General features: G+C 30.3%; 1 long non-coding RNA gene across 2 annotated transcripts; it reads right to left on the reverse strand.

The window, feature by feature from the left end:
• Positions 1-456: 456 nt before the first annotated feature.
• On the reverse strand, positions 457-4,684 carry LOC147808252 (uncharacterized). 2 transcript variants are annotated; one of them, XR_015434804.1, is made up of 3 exons: positions 3,965-4,671; positions 1,366-1,515; positions 457-580 (listed from the first exon to the last, which is right to left on the reverse strand). It is a non-coding gene; the product is annotated as an uncharacterized LOC147808252 (long non-coding RNA). The 2 variants fall into 2 exon arrangements; XR_015434803.1 differs by having other exon boundaries at positions 1,366-4,684.
• Positions 4,685-5,929: the final 1,245 nt, after the last annotated feature.

Consider the following 5,929-nt stretch of genomic DNA (forward strand, 5'->3'; position numbering starts at 1 on the left):
ACGGATGAATCTTTCTTTCGAAAGAATTTTCGACTGATTTCCATGTATTGTGTGAAGAAAAGTAAAATGCAATGCAAAGAATATATCTTCCTTTAATTTTGAAATACAACCCATTGGAATGTATTCTTCCTCACACAATTCAAAATAGGAATTTTCACTTAACGCCTTTAATTTATAGTTTGTGAACCTTGTGCTAATTTGCAATTAAATAGTTCATAAAATTTATTAATCTTGAATTAACATGTAGAGTTGAATAATGTTAAGTATGCTGACTCATAAACCTTAAAAGAACATTTCAAATGTTTCTGTAATTTTAATAATTTCAATTAAACTATCGTGAAAAGAGGATACATTTGTTTCAGAAAAATGTGGGAACTCATTTATATAGAACAGATGTTAAAGGCGCTAATTTTTTGTAAAAGCGAAATAACAGCAAATTTAAATAATTTAGCCAGCTTACAAATAAAAACTTTTATTAACAAAAAAAAATTAATTTTTCGTTCAAGAAATCAAAATTCTTGACAATTACTCTGCTTCTTCTGCAAGTTTGCTGTGCTTACGTTATTTGGAGCATTGGAACCTATAAATAAAAAATTTGAATTAGCGAGAGTCATATTTACATTGATAATGACAAATTTTAAAAGATTAGAATAATATTTTAAAGCTTATTTCGTTGCATAAATCACCTTTTATTATTATTTCTATTCAATTTTGAATAAATAAATGGTTTCTTTAGTAACAGCAGATGAATAATAATAATGACCTGCAAAACTCTCCTCCCAGTATATTTCAATTCTTTATTTTGACTGTTTAAACATATCACTTAAAAAAGCTAATTTTTCTATAAGATGCATATAAAAACTGCTGTAGAAATAACACGCTTATTGAAATTCTTAATTTTCCAATAATTCAACCGACCATTTTTAATTATGGATTGTTATGCTGATATTTAAATTTTTTTCTCAGCAAATTTTGAATAAATTCAATTACACTGGCCTGCTTGTTTAAATTTTTAGTCCAATTTCGCAAAAGAAATTGTACTAAAACCAATTCTCAATGCTGCTGATTCCGAAAATAATTGTCTATCACGTAAGGTTTTTAAAAACAAAAGGTCATTTTCAACCTTTTATTTAATGTGATCAAGAATCAATCATCTTTTAATAAAAGAATGTAGAACATCAATGTTTTGTGTTTTTCATGCCCCATCGAAATAAAAGCAACATTAAGTTTATATGTTTACTTGCCTGAGGGAATAATTTAAGATAATGCTATAAAATAATGTTTTCAAAAATCAAAGATCATGCAAACTTTATCAGTAATTTTTTAGGTGAAAAGATTTCATTGAATCAAAGGAGAATAATTTACTTGTCTTTTTTCTTTTTGGTGTATATTTAGAGTTACTCCCAGGGGAAGGCTCTCCAGTTACTAGTCTCCACTTCCTCCTAGCTGCAGAGCACGTATTATTGACAGCCTTATTCAAACCTTGAAATTCTGGATGCCATTTACGGAGCAGCTCTGTAAAAGTTGCATGTTCAAGTTGAGTAAAATCAAGTTATATAAAAGTTGCATAGCAAGTTTCATTTGGAAATTTTCAGATGAGATTTTTTTTTAAGAAATTGAAGGAAATTGAAATATATATTTATATAACTTTGATAAGTTACTAATGTTGACAACAAAAATCCAGAGTCAATAATACTTTTAAACTTTTTTAACTACAATATAAGCAGATTAAGTATAGGTTCACCAAAATGATTTTAATATTTAATTGAAATAATAAAATTATTTTTTTGGAATAGCTGTCTCAGTAAATTTGTTTTATACAATATTCTTTGTGGATTAAAGATAAAAACTATTTTATTAGAGCACACTATTTATACGAAAAGTTTTCATGTTCTTTTAGTCTCTTTACGAGTCTTATTAAAAATAAATTGAAAATCATTCCAAAATATTAAACTGCATCATGTTGATCTAGAATAATATTCAAGATTTTGCCTTAGCGGACTAAAAACTAAAATAAAACTAAACACAGTGGCGCGACAGCCCATAGAGGGCCAAGGTCTACTGTGCCCATTTCAGTTTTCTTGACCTTGGGCTCTGGGATGCAGGAGCAGATGTTCCGGTTAGGTGGTCAGCCGAACGCGGAACCCCCAGTGTTTAGTTCCCAAGCATGCTTGGTACTCATTTATCGACCCACTGAAGGGATGAAAGGCTGAGTCAACCTTGCCCGGCCCAAGGATCGAACCCAGGACCTGTGGCACGGAAGAGCGGGGCGTTGCCTTAGTGGACTAAACGGACAAAAAGTTTGAATTTTGCATGAGAATTTTTTAAGTGGATGCCAGTTTTCCTTTACCTATAGTTGCCTTTTTGCTAACTAACTTCAGATATTATTTAATAGGTGATACACATACAAATACTTTTAAGATACTCAACTAAACCAAGCTTATGTATAAAAGGGCAAGTAAACTTAAACTAGGCTGCATTAATTTCTTCATAAAAATTTTAGTAACTTGTACTTGTCAGAATTCAATATGCTGTTGCTGGAATTATTATGGTGTTATTGAAGAAATGATTTCTGGTGAAAAGATGCGTTCTCTTAATCTTAATTTTAATGTTGAACTAAGCCATATTACACAAGTAACTAATTCTGGCAACTTTAACTTAATTCCTGTGACAAATATATCTTCTGTTTGTATTTCCATCCAGTGCGATGACACTGGAAAAATTTATTTTGCTAATGTGGTGAACAATCTAGAATTAGAATAACTTTTTTCTCTCTAGAGGCAATGTATATGTAAGTTCAGTAATCCCCGCTTATATATAATGTAATCGCTGCTAATATCAATCACTTATTATTACCGAAATTATTCGGTTCTGATTTTTTTTCATTGATATTATAGTTTTCTGTGATCCTTACATAATTTAATGTTATTAGAATTTAATTTTCAAAATTCTTTATTTATTAGCGTTATATTTTTATTTACTCTGCACATTTAAAAATAAAAAAAATTCTTTTCTTTCTCTGCGATAATGTTAGAATTTCCAATTTCTCATCATTTCTGGAGTTTAAAAACAAAATATTTTTCAGATTATGAAAATTTATGAAGTTTGCTTTATTAATTTGTGAGGGGGGTTAAAAAATTAGTTCACTAAAATTAGCTTGAATCTTATCTCATATTACATATATTTTTATTAAAAAAAAATTTCAGATTTTATTAGGAATTCTCATATATTTTTTAATGAAATTTGTTGATTTGATATGGTAAACTTGTTTCCTACCTTAGAATCACCTGTTAATAGTAAACATTAATTTAAAAAAATGAATATTTACTTCGAAAAACAGGATTGTTTTTTTTCTTCATGTTTGTAAATATATATTTTTATGAAAATGCAACTTTTGAAGAAATATTAAAATTTTTGTGTGATGTATTTACCCTGATTGCAATTTTTATTGTATATGTTTATTTTATTAGTTAAATATGTATGTTAGATTTTTGTTGAAGGCAACAAATATGCATTTCGTTCCTTACAATAGTATTGTTTATTTGTTTTATTACCTGCAATATATAGAAACTGTTAACTTTCAATTTTCAGTGATTTATTTATAAGAGAAATTATGAACCTTTTACTCAATCAGCTTGCATACTGCTACGTTAAAACATATACATTTAAGCAAAACAAAAAGAATAGTTATATTTGAATAAATTACAAACAATAAAATATACTGTGCGTAACCTGCTGTAACGATTCACCAGTAACGTTACCCTAAACAGCGACGAGAAATATTTAGATTGATCTGTCTTATTGCTAAGCCTACAACAATAGCCTCAAAGAATATCCTCCGACTTAAATAATGTAAGATCAGGACGCGTCTTTAAAACAAAAATAATGAAATTTAAGTTTGAAAGTTGAGGCATATTTGATTAAAAGTGACAAAGCTAAATTAATAAATGTCAAGCACACTTACCGAATTTTAAAGAAACTTTCGATTGTAAACACACACGCCATTTGCCGGCTAGCACGGAACTCTGGGAAGTGAGCTAGTTGATATGAAGTGTACTTTAAACAACCTTAGGTATAAATAAAATGACTTCATACATCTCAATAAAGACCTCACTCTCTTTAGTTGAAAAAAATTATATTTTTTATACCTCGTAAATACCTCTTTTGTTACAAGTGTAAAAAAAACAACCTGGTGAACCTTAAAAACTGCCTCATGATTCTGGTTGATATGAAGTGAATTTTAAACAACCTCAAAATAAGCTTAGGTATAAATAAAAGGACTTCATATACCTCAATAAATATCTCACTCTCGTTAGTTGAAATAAGGTCAATTTTTTTATACCTCAAAAATACCTCTTTTATTACAAGTATCAGAAAATCAACTTGATATACCTTAAAAATCACCTTATCAGTCTGGTTGATTTGAAGTGAATTTAAAACAACCTCAAAATAAGCTTAGGTATAAATAAAATGACTTCATATACCTCAATAAATATCTCACTCTTTTTAGTTGAAATAAGGTAAAAAATTTTACACCTCAAAAATACCTCTTTTGTTACAAATGTAAGAAAATAAACCTGGTATACCTTAAAAATCACCTTATCAGTCTGGATGATTTGAAGTGAATTTTAAACAACCTCAAAACAAGCTGAAGTATATATAAATCAACCTCGTACACCTTAATTACAACCTTTACGAGGTATAATTTTTATTTGTTTTCTCTGCAACCTTAAATATACCTCAAAACAACCTTAATACCTCAAAAATACCTCAAATCAACCTTAAATATACCTTAAATTTTCATAAGGGCAGAGACGTATTTTCTCAGGGACAACAGTACCTAAGACATTGAAAAGGATTGTGGTTGTCGGTTTCCCTTGTTTTAAGAACCGACGAATTTCTAGAGCTTGTGTCTTGTTTTCAAAATTGAACTCCCGACTAATGTCCGAAACCGAAGTTTCAACAGGAAAGTTCCCGAGAATGAATTTGGAGGAAATGCATTCTAGAAGGCATTCAACTGCTACAGGAATCTCTAGGATTGTTTTTATCTTTAAGATGTATTTTGCAGTTTCTAAGTCGTCACATTGAATAAGGAGCGACCCGCTTTTTTGGAATCTAATACTTTTAATTTTTTTTGTCGGTACAGAAGCATTTAGGTCTGCTTTAAGGCGTACTGGTGAGGTCTGAGGTATAGCACTAGATTTTTCTTTTGCTTCAATATTAAACCAAAAGTCTGCTGAGCCGTTGTTTTTAGCATGAGCCAAAATATCTTCTATGGGCTCCTTGGAGCACCACTGGTAGTCTAGGAGATTGGTCATTTTGACCAGATGGCCCCCAAAAGGTAAAGAGTAAAAGTGGCTTACCTGTTTTTTGGTAATCCTGAAATAAGGAGGGAGATTTTTAACATCTAACTATAAATGCATGGATGTTCGCTTATTATCCAACAAAAAAAAAATGATATTCAGAAAATAATAAAAATTCGAAATAGAAACTTAAACGTGGCTTTTCTTTAGTCACATTACTCTCGCTAAAACCTAGTTATTAACCAACTGACTTCATGAAAAAGCTTCGGAAAACATCAATCTCCAACTCTAACACTACTACGATCAACCTGCAAACGCTCTCGTGAGAACTCTGTGTCGAGTGTTGACGAGCAATGAAAAACGTACTTTTTCTCTAGAAGAAAAAAACCAACTTCTTTGCGATTTCTAAACCTTCAAAATATTAGCAATAAAGCTGCAATCTGGGTATATAAGACAGCGGTTAAAAGTTAAGTCTGTATAACATTTATATTTAATTATTGCCATGTCCATGTTCATTCACGTCGCACTAGAGCTGCACAATGGGCTATTGGCGACGGTTTGGGAAACATCCCGGTGGATGATACGTTGACATGCCATCACAATTTTGATCCTCTGCAGAGGGGATG

Source organism: Parasteatoda tepidariorum, chromosome 6 (assembly GCF_982258835.1).
Source record: "Parasteatoda tepidariorum strain Cologne lab strain chromosome 6, Ptep-v5.0, whole genome shotgun sequence".
Taxonomy (NCBI): domain Eukaryota; kingdom Metazoa; phylum Arthropoda; class Arachnida; order Araneae; family Theridiidae; genus Parasteatoda; species Parasteatoda tepidariorum.